Raw genomic sequence first — 20355 nt, 5'->3', positions numbered from 1 at the left:
TATATTTATACTTATATTTTATGGCATAATTATGAGATAAGGTCCCCGTAATACCGAGATCCTAATTTCATATTTATAAGATTATGAGATAGGGTTCTTGTAATTAGGAGAGCTTTTTTCATAATTGGTAGACGTTCTAATTATGAGATATTGTCTCCAATTATTTTTATTTGCTGTACTGTATACAAATACAGTAGAGAAAAACCACATGTCAGATCAGAAGTAGGGCTGCACGATTTGGGGAAATAATCTAAATGCGATTTTTCTGACAGATATTGCGATTCGATTAGCGATATTTGTTTTTAAGTGACCCAACGGAAGTTTATTGTAAAATGCGGCCATATCTCCGGCTAGGAAGGTCGTATCAACATGCTCCCGTCTCTAGCACCCCCGCAGCCCGAGCTACGAGTGAAAGAACTAAACTTACATGAAACTTCCGTTGGGTTGCTTTAAAGTCAAGCTTCAGTTTCAGACTCACCCTGTAATAGATGTAAAACATGTGATGGAGCATTACTAACCTGAGTCAGGTGGTTTGTTTCACCAGACCATCTAGGAAAGCTCCATTGGAAGCCATTTGGAAAAGTATTTCAAAAATACTTGGCAGGTGATTGGATCAATCTGTCTATCATCTTCTATCATGGGCCACTTCTGATTGGTTAACAATGACTGGTACATGTGGAGCACAGCACTTCTGATTGGTGTGGATGACTGACACACAAGAATCGCTTTGTGATTTGATAATTGCATCATTTAAAATCGCGAGTTCGATTTAAAATCGATTAATCGTTCAGCCCTAATCAGAAGGATGTGAAAATTATCAACACATAGAGTAAGAGCAAATCAGAGAATTAAAAGAAAGTATTTTAAATGACTAAAATTTCAATGAAACTAAAGTGACTAAAACTCATGCAACGTAAGTATATGTCATGTAAGAAAAGTGCGCGCTCCACTTCCTGCAGTGTGTGCCCTGATGGCTGTTAGCAGGTCATTCACTGCAGTAACTGATGTTGATAAAACACCAGATGCAGGAGCAGGGAGCAGAGCTAGCATAAGAAGTATAATTTTATTTCATATGCAAAAAATGATTTGATTTATTATTATAAGTAGAAAAAAGTTCCCCCATAAAACGGTTGCCGTGTTGATATTTTACACTGCATTACGAATGGTCTCCCATGGTCCCAGGGACATGGTCTATTTGTACACGGATAGAAAATGTCAGCTATTAATCAGAGTGAACAAAGTGGAGGTACAACTTTTCTACACCATAACAGTTTTTTTTGTCATTTTCAGTTTTTTCAAATAACCCTTCATCGAATGACTTACATGTAAAACATTTGTTGAGTTTACCCTTTCAGGGAAAATAAGACTATCTAAGGTAATTTGAAGACGACATGTTTTGCTGATTTTCAGGTTCATATTAGTATGTTGTGCCTCTACATATAATAGGGCCTTTTTGAGCAACAGTTAAATAAAGATGCAAGTTTAATTTCATGTGAACTGTCAAATTTCACAGTTGAAATTTGACAGTTGAAATTTGTAAGTGATGATCCCTATACGACCGAGGCCTCAATTGTTTCATTCTCTGAGCAGCAGAGAGATTAGGCTGCACAAAAACGCAACATTACTTGAGATGTAATCAGACACCTTTAGCATCAGTGTTTGGAAGTCCTTCAACACAGAGAGAGGGATGAAGGACGGAGGCTGGCCGCTCTGAAGTGTCCGTGGGTGGAAGCAGACTGAGGAGGAGGAAGAGGAGAAATAAAGCGTCGCTAAGAAAGGGAGATGGTGATTGTGAGGGGTTTGGGTTGAAGCGGGAAGGAGCATATCTATAACAAGAGAGGATAGATCCTGTTAAAGGCCAGCACAGACAGCCTTGGAGAGTTTTAGACGAGGTTAACTGCTCAAATCCAGATCGTCAGCATGCTCTTAATCCCATCAACATCACCACCAGCATCTAAACCCCTTGGTGGGGGGCTGCACCTCCTCTGTTCGATTAGGATACCATGATGGGATCTAATCGCCAAAGGCTATTTACATTTCTATATGAATAAATATTCTTTAACCAAAAAGAAGTCTCTCCAGTTGATTTGCTGTTACTGTGTGACTGGTTCTCTGTCCAATGTGCACCCAGAAAGGGAGCTAAACCCCAGCACTTTTCATCTCTCAACGAAGGGGTGGTGCAGATTAAACATGGATGAAGAGGAAAGAGTTCAAATGTTAGCGCCATCAGATCCACTAACTCTGAGTAAATCTCCTGCAAAAAGAAACACTTTAGACACCACACTTCAAGATCTGTGTCCAGTAGCCACAGCTTGAATATGCAGTCCATTAAATATGTAGTGGCTCAGTTTGTAGGGATTTGGCATTGAACTGAAGGGTCGCCGGTTCAATTCCCAGATTGGACAAAGTAAAGGGAGTGGACTGGTACTTTGAGTGGTACTGCAGAGGTGCCCTCTAGCAAGGCACACTGTCCAACAATCACTGTATAGTGAGCTGGCCACCGTTCCTAATGTTCCCACGGGTTGGGTTAAAAGCAGACACAAAATGTCACCATGTGTGATGCAGTGTACATGTGTGTCTGCCATTTCCAAATCTTTTTTTGCAAAGCAGAGTGACATAAGAGCAATTGGGGGTGGCATAATAAGCTGTAAAATCAGTAAAATATGATTCCTTTATTAACATATTATGGAAATGAAGTTACTGCTGAATCGACGCCTTAGCACTAGATGCTAATCAAACAGCTAGGGGTTTTCTTAGTCCGTCTGTTAAGCTTTTCCCCTGAAAACAGCTGCCTGCTGCTGCTGGAAAAGGTTTCTAACACCAGTGTTAAAAAAGTAGCTAAAACAAGCTCCGTAGAGTTTAGGAGAGCTGCAGTCTGGTGATGGATTCTTTGTTGGTCCGTCATAACAACCTGACACCTTGCAGCTTGAAAGTAAAGCCCTTTATATTTGCTCAAAATATATCTATGTCATATGTCTACATTACAGTTATGAAGCAGGTGAGTAAAATGCTAAAAACAATCTGGCGTTATTACCTATACAAGGTCAAAACCTTCTGTTAAAATGTGAATTCTTGCTGGAATTTGAGTTCATTTATCCAACTATTGTGATTTTTGGCTGCTCACTTCTCCCCTTAACTTCCCTTTCCCCTTCATTGAGTTCACAACATGCTTTTTGAGCAATGCTTGAATTCACTAAAATGTATGTGCATTATTTAGGATCAATTCATGTCTACTTTAATGAGGATAAGTCAGCATTTTCCTCTCCAGTACATAAACCACAGAGTTAAAGCACCCCACAGAGGGGAGGGCTTTCATTTTGACAAATGAAGACTGATTGGCAATAATAGGATGGCGGTTTTGGCCACAATAATACATTAGCCAAATTAGCTTGACTAAACACAAATCTTGCAAAGTAGACTGAAGTGCAGTAAATACACCTCACAGCAAAGGATATTCATTCCCCCCGAATATGCGGATGTTCATTACATTTCTCTTAATGGAGTGTGTTGTAAGAATAGAAAAGCAAAAAAAGCACGAAAGACTCATCCACTTTTGTTTCATTTATCGTCAGATGATATATTAACTTAAAGAGAGTCAATGAAAATGTGTGTGAATTTGGGTTCAGACACCAGAATCTCACAGTATATATTGTTGTTTTTTAGTTCGGTCTTAATCATTTTTACATGCTGGGTCATTTTTACAAACAAACCAAATAGAGGAAAACAAGAACTTCCCCAGACTTGGTGGAAAGGTTTTGATTGGACAGTTATACATCACTCAAACTAATGGCTGAATTCTTATTCATTGACTGACAGAAGCTTATGCAGCACTTTCATTTTTCTGATCTGTATATTTACTGTACGTCCTTTGGTATCAGATAGAGCTCACAAACAAATAACTGATTGAAACCATCATTGGGCTGCAAATGAACCACATGATATGAATAATGACTAAGAGTAATGATTCGGGGCTATTACTGCTGCGCTGCTGTCACACACTTTTTAATGGATTAAATAAAATGACAAAGTACGAGCACATCTGGCTGACCCTTGCCTGGCACAGTTCCTATGCAGCTGTATGAAGACTGATGCTCTGGTTACCTTTACAGCACCCTTAGGTCCTAGACTTTTCTGCCCCCTCCCTCCCTGGGGGATGGACGATGTATATAATTGTATTATATTATATTATATGTATTATACAAGGATTTAAAAGATGTTGGTTTAACTTTGAAACCATGCTAAAATCACCAATGGGGTAAGGTGTGGAAGCACCCTTTCACAAAGAGTTAGATGGATAGATCTCTCACATTTGTCTGTTCATCGGCCAGGAGACAGTCAGCTTAGCTTAGCATAAAGAATTTAGAGTGCCACAATGTACCATCAATAGATGTCTCTCTTACTCAGTCGACCTGAACTACTATGTGTTAAAAACTGAAAGATTACCCTAATCCTGACTCTAACCCTAACCCTCAAACTAATATTTGTATATATCAAAAGGCTAATACACCTTTTTTTTCTTTTTTTTCTTTGCCTATAAGTTCCATCTTATCATCCTTAATAAAATATTTCCTGCATCTCTCAAACTCCTATTTATTTTTCTTTCTGTTGCTCCTTCTCACTCTTCCTTCCCCTCTGCTGTTCGCTCCATCTGCATGCCATGCTCTGTATTAATATTTCAGAGGCTTATCTACGCTTCAATAGGTGTGTGGGCACCCTGAAACTGACAAGAGGCCAGAAGGGATTCTTACGTGTGTGCACGCACTCATGCATATAACAATGAATGGACTTGGAATGTGTTTGTATTGTCTGCGGTCTGAGCAGAAGACGAAGTTGAGATGATGCAAGCGCTGATTGGAGTTCTGGGTAGTGACGGAGGAGAGCTCGACTAGCAGCAATTTATGCTGAAATCAGTTGAAAGTGTTTTTTCCCTTCTGCTCTGTATGAGTTAAGATAATATCAAATGGAATTAACTGCATTCCTTCAAAAATATAACAGCAAATGAGTCAGAAAGCAAGATATAAGATGCTAAAACTTGCAAAGGCTTCCTCTCATTAAACAGCGTCGAGATAGAATGAGCGGAACTGAATGGAGCTGCGAGGCGATTTCACACTGGAAGCAAACCAAGAGTTCTAAAAGCCTGATTATGAAACCTCCAAGACTGCTGAAACTAATTACCTAAACTTTACCATCAGACCAAGAGAGCTGAGGTTTCACCACGCATTACTTACATGAGTTTGATTAATTCACTTTCAAGCAGCCAAACTCTTGTGATGATGACAGAAAGCAGACGGATGACAGATGAGCTGTGGTGTGGTTTGTCCGTAAACAACCCCACAGACTTTCCTATCTTTTGTGTCTTTTCTATATATGTAAGCCTGGCAGCAGTGTTATCTTTAGAGAATGTAATGTATTTAAAGAGCGTTTTGCTGCTGTAAATCCTACACAGTGCTAAGGATTTACTGGTGTCTCGGTAGAATCCAGCCTGTAGCTGACTGGCTTTACAGTCAATATGTTCTTGCTTAACTTGAAGAACCTTCAAGTCCAAATAATATCTCAATTGCTCCTCAAAGTTGCAATCTATTCCCATTTGTTACATGACTGAGCTATTTTTAAGTTAAGATACAGTTATTGGGCAATTGAGACAAAATCAAACCAAATCACCAGTCAATTGAGAAAATGTAAGTTATGGATGAGTTGAAGTCTTTAAGTTGTGTCATATCCATTCCATGTCCCACACAACAAAGTTCAAGTCAAGTCTTGAGTCAGTTAGGTCTGGTTCAGCTCCATTCTATATGCAGCTGAGACAAGTTCAAGTGTTAAGTTGATCAAGATCAGTTCAATGTTAGACTCAAGTCATTTGAGACAAGCTCAAGCGAGGTTACAGGTCAGTTGGGAAAAGTTCCATTCAAGCCTTGGATAATAATAATAATAATAATAATAATAGCTTGGATTTATATAGCGCCTTTCATGAGACCCAAGGTCGCTTTACAGAGAAGAACAGGAGTAGAAACAAACATAACAAAAGGCAGTCAGACAAACAGTCAGACAGACAAAACAACACATATATTATGGGCCAAAGGCTTTAGCAAACAGATGGGACTTGAGGGCCCTTTTGAAGGCGTCAAGCGTGGGGATGTTGCGGATCTCCAGAGGGTGGGGGCTGCCACACTGAAGGCTCTGTCCCCGAAGGTTCGCAGGTTGGTGCGGGGGGCGATAAGCAGGCCGGAGACTGAAGACCGCAGGTTCCGGGGTGGGGCATGTGGGCGAAGGATGTCCGAGAAGTACTGGGGGGCATGGGCATGGAGGGACTTGTAGGTGAGGAGGAGGTGGATGAGGGTGGGAGTGATGTGCTGCCATGGCTTTGTATTTGTGAGTACCCTAGCAGCACAGTTTTTAACATACTGGAGCCTGTCCAGGGTTTTTTTGGGGACCCCAAACAGGACACCATTGCAGTAGTCCAAGCGGGAGGCGACGAAAGCATGGACTAGGGTTTCTGCAACCGACTCCGAGAGTGACGGTCGGTGTCTGGCAATGTTCCTCAGGTGGAAAAAGGCCGATTTGGTAACAGACTTGAAGTGGGAGTGGAAGGAAAGGGTGGAGTCAAGGATGACACCCAGGTTGGAGCAGCCATCAACCTCAAGGATGAAGTCACCAACCTTCCGGAGCAGCGCCTTGGGTGCCACAACCATGAGCTCTGTTTTCCTGGTGTTTAGTTTGAGATAGTTGGACGACATCCAGGTTTTTATGTCGTGCAGGCAGTTGACGAGAATCTGGGGGGGAGCTGGGAGGATGGAGTAGTGCTGAGATATAATTGGGTATCATCAGCGTAGCAGTGGAAATTGAGTCCATGATGGCGGACGATCTGGCAGAGGGGGAGCATGTAAATGGTGAACAGGAGGGGGCCAAGCACAGAACCCTGGGGTACACCGTGATTGACTGGGGCCGGGTTGAATTTGAGCCATTAATGGTTACCAACTGTTCCCTGTTATGGAGGTAGGATGTGAACCAGGACAGGGCTGTGCCAGAGACACCTAGGAGGTCAGATAGGCGGGTGAGTAGGATGGTGTTGGAGATGGTGTCAAACGCTGCAGAGAGGTCCAGGAGGATGAGGATGCTGAAGCGGTCAGAGTCTGCAGCAATGAGGAGAATGGGCTCATAGAGCTCATGGTTGGACATATACAGATGAAATTGGCCGGCGACCACTCTTTCCAGAGTTTTACTTAGGAATTGAAGGTTGGAGATCGGACGGTGGTTGTGGAGGTCGTAGGGGTCCAGGCCAGGTTTTTTGAGGATGGGGGTGACTGAGGCCATTTTGAAGCTGGTGGGGACTATACCAGGAGCCAGAGAAGCGTTGATGACAACCACCATGTAGGGACAGAGGGTGGGTAGGCAGTCCTTGACCAGGGCTGTGGGCATGGGGTCCAGGGAGCAGGTGGAGGTCTTGGCCGAGCTGACCAGTTTGGCCACTTGGAGAGCATCCACAGGGGAGAAGGAGAAGAGGTTGCAATGGGAGAGGCGCGGCGCTGGGGGTGCGTTGCCAGGTGGCTGAGGTGCGGGGGGAGGGCCAGGCGCCAGGAGCTGCTGATGGATGGCCTTAACTTTCGCCTGGAAGAAGTCAAGGAATTTGGAGCATAGATCGGGAGCCCCTGAGGGCTGGGGGGCGGAGTAGGCGGTTGATGGAGGAGAACAGTGTTCTAGAGTTGCTTTGCTGGGCACCGATGAGACGGGAGTAGTAATGAGTCTTGGCGTGGGAGAGAGCTTCCTTATAAGCTTTCACATGGTCATGATAAGCCAGGAGGTGGACCGTGAGGCCAGTTTTTTTAGAGAGCCTCTCCAGCTGGCGACCAGAGGCCTTCATGCGGCGGAGTTCGGTGGTGAACCAGGGAGCAGGGCGGGTGAAGGAGACAGTCCGGGTTTTGATGGGGGTGAGAGATTTGAGACTGAGGGATAGGGCAGTGTTGTAGTGGGCTACCAGGCCGTCCACGGTGGAGTCGGAGGGAGCCAAGGCCATGTGGGTAGCTGGATGAGTTGATACAAGTCTTTAATCGATCAAACATGTCCAACTTAATTCTTGAGTCAATCAAGAGATGTTCTGAGTCAATAGAGACAACTTCAAATGAATTGTTATATCATTTGAGATGTGTCCATCAAGTCTCAAAGCAAACACAAGTTCAAGGTGAGTCTCAGCCTTAAAGTCTTGGATAAGTCAATACTAGTACAACGTTTTTAATCAATCAAACAAGTCCAACTAAATTATTGAGTCAATCAAGACAAGTCCTCCAGGGCAAGTCCAAGTCAAATCTAAAGTATTCTTTCGCGTTGAGGTGAAGGACTGAAAATTCTAATTGCATCTAAGTATTTTCAATTAGATTGTCTGTTAATAACATTGAAATTCAGTTACTAGTTTGTTATTAAGGTGGTCAATTGTCAAGTTCAATTCCTAACCAAAGTGAGTACAGTATGTGAGCGTAAGGTCGTCAAATCAATCCCTGGAACAACATGATAACTTTGTGTAGGAAAAGTAAAAAGCTGTGCTGGTAATGACCACTGAGGTGTCCTTGAGCAAGGCTGTTAACCCAAACTGCCTCAGCAGCAAGCACATCAGACCAGTCCAATGTTGAATGTGTTATTGTAAATGTCTTCACGGAGTATTGCTCTCTGTCAATCCCACTGATAATAAAGAAAGTTAAGGAAACAAGTTGAGTCTAAAGTCTATAGCTGGAAAATATAAAAAGAGTTAGAATTAGAGGGGTGAGAATAAATAGGACCCTTAATGGAAACCACAAATAAACCGTATGAGCAAAACATGTGAGTCCTGGTTTCTAGGTCTTTGCTATCAAAAGCCTTTTAAGTAAATACAAAATAAAATATGGACTGGTGGAGATGAGCCTTGCTGCTCAAAAGGGGAGGATACTGTATTTTAGACATTAGACATTTGTTTTGTATTGTCACAGTTTTAGATTTTGTTTGCATTGAGACTGAAATCCCTTGGGCGCTGGGTAGAAAATCAATTTCTGTCAATACATTGGTTGACCTCGGTAGTGAAAAGAGGTTCGTTAGGTCATTAAGGCCAGGTTTGGGTTTGGGGAATTCTCCAATTGATTTCCATTCAATCCAATCTAGATTTGGGCATGTCCCTTTTAATGCCTAATCCATATTAATGCAAACTGTGCTTTTATTTACATAGAGACACACACATAAATACACACACACACACACACACACACACACACACACACACACACACACACACACACACACACACACACACACACACCACACACACACACACACACACACACACACACACACACACACACACACACACACACACACACACACACACACACACACACACACACACACACACACACACACACACACACACACACACAGTTCAATCGTGCACTTAGCCGTTTAAAATAATTATAAGAGGAGATAAATGTTGGGACTGAAGAGCTTTAATTACGGAGTCAGAGCTGGCTCTCTCTTTAGGGAATTGTTTTTAATTAATATTCCATCTCTTCCTCTCTCTCCTTCTCTCTCTTTCTACTTCATCACTTCCCCTCAAGAGAGAATTCAGAGTTATATGTGTGACCTGCTGCTGCTCTCCAGGTAAATACATCCACAGGGACATTATGAGAATGTGCTCTGACTTAGGATTTTTTAAAGACTGTATTTATATAAGAACAGCGTTTTACAATGAATTGAAATGAACCTGGGAACGATATCAGAGTGAGGCTGGAGCCAGATCTTTTACATCAGTGGCTTACTTAGTATAACATCCATTTCATTGTAAGAATACACATGATGTGCTATATACCAAAACTACCCAAACTGAAATGAAGTGATACATACATTTGAATATAGTAGACTAATCCTATACTGCCAGATAAAAACATCAACATTGATTGATTGTGTAAACCCCTAATAATGTTCAATAGTGTAACAACAATGTATTTAACTGGGGCCCTATTGCTTTGCTTTCAGGTGTATATTAGTATATTGTGTTTCTACTGTGACATGTCTCCATGCTTTAATGTTCAGAAAGCTCTTTATTTATCTCATACTGCCTGTGCTGAAACCAGAGCCCAGTCTGCTCTGGTTAGCTGGCCGACTCTGTTGTGATTGGTCAAGAACTAAGAGATGTCCATTATTGTCCCTTAGCCTGTCCCGTACAATGTGGTATTTTCCATTAAAACATATGCATATTGAGCAACAAAAGGCTTGAAACTGATACCGATTGGACATTTTTTACATTTGGTGTACTCAACAACTATGTCAAAATGTATGATGTATGTAGGTTCAAATCTGTGTTTAACAGAAACATGCATAAGCATTCTCTTTGTCAGATTTATGAAGCAGTGCATACACATGATTGTGCACTGTTAGCACATGAAATTGTGATCATGTAAATGAGCTTGAATGTAGGGGGATTAATCAGCTGTTTATATATGCCTCCTGATGTCTGCTAGCTCCTTACTGTGGCACAGGACATTTTATGAAGTAAACAGAATAACTGAGTACTTAGCATGAAGATGATAGCTATAATTGCTGAACAGACAAAGAGAAGAGAAGAGAAAATCAACAGAAAATCCATGGAGGATAATTACAGTCCCCGCAATGTTTTGACTGACAAGTGCTGTCTGGGAAAGTGCAAAATGCTAATGAGTGCAACAACACATAATTGAAAACGAGAATCATTTTAAGGGATCATCGCTTTAACAATGACTTCTGTCATCTAAAATGACAGCCTCCTTGTTTGTTTTGAACATGAAAACACAGTGTCTGCAGGCTGTGAAGAGGGATCAGCGTGAACATCAGGTACATCAAATGAACTGCTAATGAGATGCATCCCAGCTGGCAGGGTAGTAATGAGCCAGAATGACCAAAGGTTCATGGAAGGGAAGCCAGGGTTCATAACAAGATGGGAGGAAGGGGGGGGGGGCAAATATTAAACAGCAGGCACATCAAAGCCTGCAGCTGGCTGCGAGATATGGGTCATATGAAAGGGCTATCAAAAGCCAATGAGCACTGTACCACCATAAGACCAACAACGCACAGTCAGAACAGAATATGCTGCAGAGATAAACAGTGTGTCCATGAAACAATCTTTGTAGTCCATATCGGATGTGAGCATCTCAAGGGGCAAGCAACGGGAATTTCCATTGGATCCGCATTGGATATTGCAGAAAATAAAATCAGCGAGTTAATCTCCACGCATTAAAGGGGACCTATCATGCAAAATTCACTTTTTGATGTCTTTTATACATAAATATATGTCCCCGGTGTGTCAGGGAACTCACAAAGCGAAAAATAAAACCCTCTCTCTTTTCCTCCGTACCCAAATCTCTAAAAATGGGGGTAGGCTACAGCGGAGCTGATCCAGATTTGCGTGGCAATGCGGACCCACGGCACTATCAGAAAGTTGCTATCAGAAACAATGCCTGAGGTGTTTTGGACGTAATATGGTCTTTGTTTACATTAGCAAGCATCGCTAACACTCAGAGCTAACCTGTACTGGAGAGAGCACATGTGTGAAGAAGCAGGAAATATAAAAAGGAACTCACCTTGTGGTAAACTGGCAAGAGAAAAAGCATTTGAGCTCCATACTGTTTCAGAAATAATCCTTGATGTGGTTTGGAACATGATGGCGTTTAATCACGGTAGCATTTAACTGTATCTGCCGGTAGAATTCTGAGCAGGCATTAGCTCCCCCTCCTCTTTTCTTCTTAAGGACCCAGAATCAGAGTTTCTCTAACAGGGCTGAAATAGAGGGATATGAGGGATTCTAAAATGCATGATCTGTTTGGTATTTTGAGCTAAACACATCATAGACATGTTTTTATATATTTGTATATATCTGAGACCCATAATATATGCCTACAAATTGCATAATAGGAGACCTTTAACACTTTTTGAAGTGTACATTGCCAGAACTAAAAGTTAAAGGGGACATATCATGCTATATTTGAACAATATATTGTAGGGCCATACCTATATAAAGTATATAAATATATATTTTTTTTCAAAATACCAAACAGATCCTGCATTTTAGCCATGCCTCATTTCGCTCTATTTGCTCTTTCCAGCCCTGTTTTTGTAGGGGGCTGATTCTGTGAGCTGCAGCTGACCACGCCCCCCTGCAGGAGAGGGGAGCGTGCTTTGAGATCAGCTGCTGGGCTGTCAGAAGAGGGGGAGAAAAAGAGATCTCCATCCTCCGTGTTTTATTCTTATATGATTATATAGAGTCATTATTCATTTGTTTTAAAGCTCAATAAATAACAAAAGCCACGTTCACACCAAGTACTTTGCTGTACTTAGTGCTGGCACTCAGTGCCCCGGCACTTATTACCCCAGGGCACTTAGTACAGATCGCGTTCACACCAGAATAAGTTCCCTGAGGGAAGATTACGCAAATGAGCCGCTGACTTCGTCTTCTTCTGCTTTGGGTTTACTGGCAGGCCGCAAACCACTTCACGGCGTATACTGCCACCCGAAGTCCCCGACCGGAAGTCCCCAGAGTTGGGGACTGGCTTCAGTAGAAGCTAAGCCTTCCGAGTAAATCGCCAGAACGCCGACACCTCCTCATCTCCACCGCTCCCATGCTTTATTTTGTGTTGCCATAAGTTAGTCTCTCTGCGTTTGTGCGCTGGGCGAATGCTAATGCTAATAATGCTAATGCGAGGATAATAAAATGGCGGCTCTGCAAAACATTTCAGAGTTTTACGGGGCGTGGTTTGCAATTCACCCAGCCAATCAGAACTGGGGCACTTTTTTCCCCAGGAAAGTACCATCTTTCAGCAGGCACTAAAAATGGGGGTAAAAGTTCCCGGCTTGAAGTACTCTTTTTGGTGTGAACGCAACATAAGGGGTACTAACGGAACTACACGCGAAAAGTACGGGGAAAAGTACTCCGGTGTGAACGCGGCTAAAGAAGACCTTTGACCGGCACTTTTCTAATTTTGTCCGGAAGATTTCAACATGTTGACCGGCTAAAAAAAATCTAACTGAAACTTTTGTTACGTAGAAAATAATTCAAATCTGGATCAGTCTGTATCAGATCCGTTGCAGCCCCGTTTTTAGAGATTTGGGTATGGAGGAAAAGAGAGGGTTGTGTTTTCTGACACTTGGTGAGTTCCCTGGAACACCGAGGACACATATTCATGTATAAAAGACGTACAAAAGTGCACTTTTCATGATAGGTCCCCTTTAATGTAGGCTTTAAACAAGATAAACTATTGCACCGCTAAGCTCAAGGCGCTCATGTTCAGTGTGATGCCGTTAGCCATCTCATTTAGTCGCTTTCTAGCAAGCACTGTTCCTCCACACATAGAAGCTTCCGACATTCACCAGCGGGGTATTTATTGAAGTATTTGTCGTCGAATTCAATGTTAAAATCTCATAAGCTTCTGTAAACCACAGACCTATGCTGCATTCACATGACAAACAGCAAAACGGCTCTACGCTGGCGTTGGGAATCCGTAGAGCAGGGGTGGGGAACCTCCGGCCCGCCAGACCATTTGGTACGGCCCTCGAGGTAATTTATAAACACACGCAAAAAAGAAAAAAATTAAAGAAATCTAGACCGCAAAAGAATTAAACAAGCGAGTGCCTGTTTTTCCTGGCCAAGGTCAGGGTCCTTGAACACAACACGAGCCTAACGTGTCATCACGTGGTATATGTCTCGTCTGACAGGGGTGCAGTTCTGACGGAAAGCACCAGAACGCGGCTCCGGCACATCAGAAATTGCAGTACCCATAAGGAGCCATACACATGCCGCAGTTTTTGCGTGGCTGTGTTTTAGTTGAAAGCCCAGTGGCGATCTGTTCATCTGTCATACTGATCATACAGTCAATAACTTTGTTGTTATTAGCATCTGGTTAGCTAGCTATGCTAACGAATATAAGAAGCTTTTTCTACAACCAGTGAGGTTAAGGCACATCTTTATATGATCATTATAGTTGTAAAAAAATAAGAGAATAAAGTAAACAGGTCTAAAATACTATGACAGTAAAGAAAAGTTGTTAATGGTGTTGTTAATAAACAAGAATATAGTTTGAAAGGGGAGTGATTTGTAAAATATCCATGAAGAAAAAGTTAATCTGTTTACAGTTCTGTTTCATATGGGTGTTGAGAGATGTATCCATACAGTAGATCTCTTAATGTTGCTCTCAAAGTGCACCAGATGGATGCTTTTAACTTCAACATTTAAAAAAAGGAGGTTAGCCCCCCCCCCCCCCCCCCCCACTTAAATCATGTCCACATGGATAGGAAACTAAATACATCTGCACACATCTTGTGTCCATATCTTTCTGATTTGGTGGTCATGCCACACCGTGCACGTGCATGCATGCGCGAGTCATGGTAAGATATCTGGATTAAGAGGTTGCTTTTTCTTTGCACAGCATGAAAGAAAGGCCAAATGAATGGGCTGTGATTTTAGTATTTTTAAGCAGAGGTCAATAATTTGTACGGCCCTCGGAGGATGTTGAAAAAATTGAAATGGCCCTTGAGAGGAAAAAGGTTCCCCACCCCTGCCGTAGAGGGAACACTGCCGTACGGCTAGGCTAAGTGCTACCCTTGGCGTTGCACACTGCTCCGAATTGTCGGTGAGTGCTGTGCTCAAAGTTTTTATTATCTCAACTTTAACCAAGTTACTGCTTAATCTTTCCATGTGAAACAAATCAGATCACAACTGTATGTACAACCCTAACCCAAGCTAACAGTGGTGGTTACCATAGAAACAAAGATTAACTGGCTGTTTTACCTCTGCAACCAACAACGCAGTGAGCAAACACACAGTTGCGTATCATGTGAATGCACCTTTAGTTTGGATATTGAACCAAAACAGGTTAAAAAAAAATATATATTGACTTGGAGATGGAAGTGGTAAAAGAAAATGTAGACTTTTGGTCTTGCTGTATCACTCAGCGTCTTAAAGAATTGTTATATGCATTTGCAGATTCAAAACTGGTCATCAACCGTTAATGTTATGCTTTATGATCAGTTGATAACTACTGAACCATAATACTTCATTATGCAAACGAAAACCCTTTGTTAGTGTCTCTTTATTTAAGATGACTTGATCAAACCACTATTGCCAAAGTCGAAAAATAATTTTCAATTCAAATACATTTATATTTTTCTGCTTCTAAATGTGTGAAGGATGCGAACCCAGCAGCCAAAGTAAGTGGACAAATCTTTACAGACTAGTGACAATCAATCCCACAAAATGCTTTTCAGTGACTGTGCCAATTCTTTATGTGTTAAAGAAGTATGAATAAAGAAGTTAGTATGAATTTAGAGCAAAGGGACAGACATGCTGGATTGGGAGACATGTGGGTTTGGCTGCAGTCTAAATAAGCATTTCCTGTCAGGAGGGGAAATAATTTAGTCTAACATTGTTTGCTTTCCTTCTCTGGTGGCAGTAAGCAGCTTGCCTTGGTACAGGTAGCTGCCAGTTGGCTGACAGCCAGGTGTCAGGAGGACCTGGGATGACCTCAGACAGGAGGAGGAGGTGAGATGGGATGTGAGACCAGCTTGTAAACCACAGTGACAGTCAGCAGGCAGCAGGGCCAACAGAGGGAGTCTGTCAGCAAGCAAGCTGTGGTACAGGTACTCATCATCAGCATCAGGACACATACAGAGGACTGGATCTGATCCAAGCTCACATCATGACAACCACAGTACGGGGCCGATAAATGCAACACACACACACACACACACACACACACACACACACACACACACACACACACACACACACACACACACACACACACACACACACACACACACACACACACACACACACACACACACACACACACACACACACACACACACACACACACACACACACACACACACACACACACACACACACACACACACACACACACACACACACACACATTCATTAATAAGCATTGCTGGCTATCACTGATGAGTACACACAGAACTGACACTGTGGTTTAATGCTTTACACCAGGGATCACCAACTACATTTGTCAACTCCTGAACAACAACAAAAAGCCCGCGTTTTATCCAGTTTGTACACAACAATGGAGAAACTTAACAAGCAGCAGTGGTCCACTGACAAGACCAGCTACCTACTGGGAATCTGGTCTTCCGAAGAGGTACAGAGGAAGCTGGAGCACAATCGGCCATTGTTGTTGTTGTCGGTGTGAGCTGTGAGGGGTTTCCGCGCGGTTTGGCTTTATGAAGCAGGCACGCAAACGGTGACGTCATGACGCAAACGATGACGCAATGACGCAGCACCAGTCGGACTCTGGGCGGTGTGAAAAGAGCTGGAGCTAAACCGAAGAACCGGTTCTGAACCTGAAAAGCTCCAGCATGGAGCTTGAACTGGAGTTGCGTTGGTGTGAATGAGGTGCAAGAGACACTTTCGGGGGCCAGCTATTTTTATATATAGCCCAGAATTTTGGAAGTTGTTGACGGGGGGGGGGGGGGGGGGGGGACTGTCAACTCGCCGGAGCCTCGTAGCGGGGCTACTGCGCGTAAAGCAGACTCTTCACGCTAACAAAGGATCACTTCTTCTTCAAGGCAGGGAAGGCTACGCAGTACGCAGGCTACTGTTCCGCAGCTGCTGCCTCTCTGTTGGACTCCGGTACTGCACATTACTCACGAGACGTTGTTAAAAAAAAAATGGGTGGGGGGCGAACGCACTAACCACTCCGCCAACGCCACAGTCAACCTCGCCGTGCGGGCCGGATGAGAATGTCTGGCGGTCCGGATGTGGCCCGCGGGCCACCAGTTGATGGTCACTGCTTTACACCCTGCACTACTGTTTGTTTTCTTATAAAAAGGACTACATTTTAAAAGAAGCATAAATCAGCCTAACATGAAAAAGTACACATATGAAAAATCCTTCTAGATTATGTTCTATAATTTGTCATTTGGACTGTCTATTTTGTAATTGTATTATGTTTTTCCCACTGTACACACATCTTTAACAGGTGTGTGAGGAATTTGGAGTGGCCAATAACCTCTAGGTGTACAACTGTGAAAATACACAGGTTAAATAAATGTGTTATCTGTAGGCTATGTAGAATGTATAATACCCAACAGTCATGTTTGAGCTGTGTTGCTCCCAAATTTCCATTTAAATATATATATATATATATATATATATATATATATATATTAGGGCTGTCAGTCGATTAAAGTATTTAATCGCGATTAATCGCATGATTGTCTATCGTTAATCGCGATTAATCGCAAATTAATCGCACATTTTTTATCTGTTCTAAATGTACCTTAGAGGGATATTTTTCAAGTTTTTAATACTCTTATCAACATATGAGTGGACAAATATGCTTTATATGTTTGTTTATTATCATTTGAACAATGACAAATATTCTCATGAATATTAAACACAACAACCTCTGAACATTACAAATATTCGCCTCAATTCAACCTGGAACCTCTCTCATACATTAATACAATACAAAGTGTGTGTGAATGTGAAGACACTGTGACGGATCGTTGGAGCTATGTGCAGCTCAAGGCATATATGCTCGAACGGGAGCTGCCTGGACGCTGCAATGATGTTGCGCGCACTATCCGTGCTGAGTGTGCTGACTTTTCGTACAATGTCCGACTGTCTGGCTACCTGCATAAAGTCAAGTGCTCGGCGCAGTTGTCGGCGAAATGTCTGAAACTACGGGGCGGCTGAGGACAAAAAATACATATGCGTTAATCACGTTAAAATAATTAGTGGCGTTAATTTTTTTTTGCGTTAACGCGTTATTAACGCGTTAACTTGACAGCCCTAATATATATATATTAGTGTCAAAGAGCGCATCGAGTTTAAAATACCATCTACAAGCTGATACTGACGGTCCCGCTCCTGCCGCCCGCTTGTGGCAGACTACACTTCCACGCTCACCGGCAGGCCCGGACTGGCCATCGGGAGGACCGGGAGGGTGTGTGTATGTGTGGCGCGAGTGAGGCACACCTTACGTGTTGTTGTTGTTAGCATCTGGTGCTAGCTAGCTGCGCTAACGGATATAAGGAGCTGTTTCAATGAAAACAGAGGAGCGACATTTCGCCGACAACTGCGCCGAGCACTTGACTTTATGCAGGTAGCCAGACAGTGGGACATTGTACGAAAAGTCAGCACACTCAGCACGGATAGTGCGCGCAACATGATTGCAGCGTCCAGGCAGCTCCCGTTCGAGCATATATGCCTTGAGCTGCACATAGCTCCAACGATCCATCACAGTGTCGCCACATTCTCACACACACACACTACACACACACACACACACACACACACACACACACACACACACACACACACACACACACACACTACACACACACACACACCACACACACACACACACACACACACACACACACACACACACACACACACACACACCACACACACACACACACACACACACACACAACAGCGTTGCAGTCGGGAAGAAAAGCAATGTGGAGCGGCACCTAAAGGAGTTTAACCGTGACACTTTTCGAAATCCCGTTTGTGTCCCCCCACTTTACAAATAGGCCTATGTTTATTATTATTTTTTAACGCAAGCCGTCATCACCACGGAGGAGCACACAGCTTCTGTGAGCGAGCGAGACAGAGAGTGAGAGAGAGAGCGAGAGAGCTAGGGAGAGCACACCTTTATCTATTTAATATAGTTGTAAAAAATAAAGTAAGAAATCATTCCGATGTGTACTAAAAATAAAAAACTGTTTAAAAGGGGAGAGATTAGTAAAATATGCATAAATAAAAAGATAGAATGCTAGGTAACATAAGATAAGAATAAACCAGTTTAACCTCTTAAGCCCTGAGCCTGTTTTTCAGGTCTCAGGCTCGAAAATGACATTCCCAGAACAAATGACCATATCTTCCCTTCTAAAAGGGTTAAATTAATCATCTTTTTTCTCAAAGTAATGATAAACCTGTGAGTTGGATTTAGAAAAGTCAGAATCAATATAGATGTTTTTTATTTTAAAGAAAATTCAGATTTTACATAGTAAAAAACTGTAAATTATAGTGTCCGTCCAAAAATTATTTGTTACAGATAGTGAAAACTACCCTTGGATGATGGGTTAGTAGACTAAAAGCTTTAGGAATCCAAAGTACAACATATAATAAGTACCCTGTATCAAGATTGATGCAAAACAAGTGAAATTTGACATTTTTAGAGAGATTTAGCCAAAAAACCCCACTTCTGGGGTCATTTGGTGGATTTGACCTATCTCTAGCCCCCCTCGCTCGATTTTGATGAATGAAATCTCTTTATAACCGCTAGAGCCAATGGAATCGAGGGAAAGTTATATACACACCAACACGTTAACAAATAAGGAGTGAGAGTGACGCGTTACCAAAACCGGAAGCTGCATACACTCTGGTGGCTACCATTAGCAGCTAACTTTTCCGCTCCGATTTTTACATAAAAAATGGAATTATGGATTATAAATAATTTTTTAAAAGGCACAGGTACATTATCAACCTATGGATCAACAGTTGTAGATTTTTTTTTTTTCGTTTTAATGCCATTGAACACGTCTTTTGACCTAATTGACAGCTACGGTGAGACGATCTGCCGTAAAAGCTCCGTAAAGGTACGTGTTGTGATGTCTGTGTTTGCTTCCCCTGTCGCAATTTAGGATCGCTCAGTGATGATACTATACCTAAATAATCAGTGGAGTCTCAGCTTTAATCGGCTATATTGTATGTGCAGCTACGATAAGTAATAAGGGTATTTTTATCTTGAATTGTGTGCCGCAGTGCGTTAGAATCTTTTCGCTCAGGGGTCATTTAGACGCTTCTTATGAGACTTGTGTTTTGTTTTGGTAAAAATGGTTCATATCTTCAGTTAGCTAAGATTCTTCCCGTTAATCTGGTGCTACACATTAATAGTTTCATAAATGTTAAGAAGCCCTGAGACATTATCTCGAAAACAAAACGGTGGGAGGGGTCCAATGGGGGGACCGCCGTGCTTAAGAGGTTAAATGATTTGTTATTGGTTGTGATCATATTCTAAAGATGTTTGGATTATTGAAAAGTCTACAGCTCCCTTTCATCTGAGTGTTGAGAGCTGTTTCCATCAATTCATGTTGTGCTCAAAGTGCTCCAGATTGATGCATTTCACTTCAACATTTAAAAAAACATCTTCCCGGGGGGTGCATGCCCCCGGACCCCCCTAGACTAGAGGATGTGAGGTCCACCCCCTAGAGGAGGTGAGGACCACCCCTAGAGGGGGTGAGGACCCCCCTAGAGGATGTGAGGTCCACCCCCAAATAAAGCAGGTTAAAATAATTAAATTGAATACATGTTCTTTGAGTAAACACTGAAAACGGGTC

The 20355-nt window shown here is 42.4% G+C and overlaps 1 protein-coding gene across 4 annotated transcripts in view; it reads right to left on the bottom strand.

The window, feature by feature from the left end:
• The window catches only part of smpd3 (sphingomyelin phosphodiesterase 3), an 84073-nt gene that overhangs the window by 22567 nt on the left and 41151 nt on the right, over nucleotides 1-20355 (bottom strand). The gene's annotated exons all lie outside the window — the stretch shown is intronic.

This window comes from Trematomus bernacchii, unplaced genomic scaffold, assembly GCF_902827165.1.
Source record: "Trematomus bernacchii unplaced genomic scaffold, fTreBer1.1, whole genome shotgun sequence".
NCBI classification, from domain to species: domain Eukaryota; kingdom Metazoa; phylum Chordata; class Actinopteri; order Perciformes; family Nototheniidae; genus Trematomus; species Trematomus bernacchii.
This window is presented reverse-complemented; position numbering and strand designations above follow the sequence as displayed.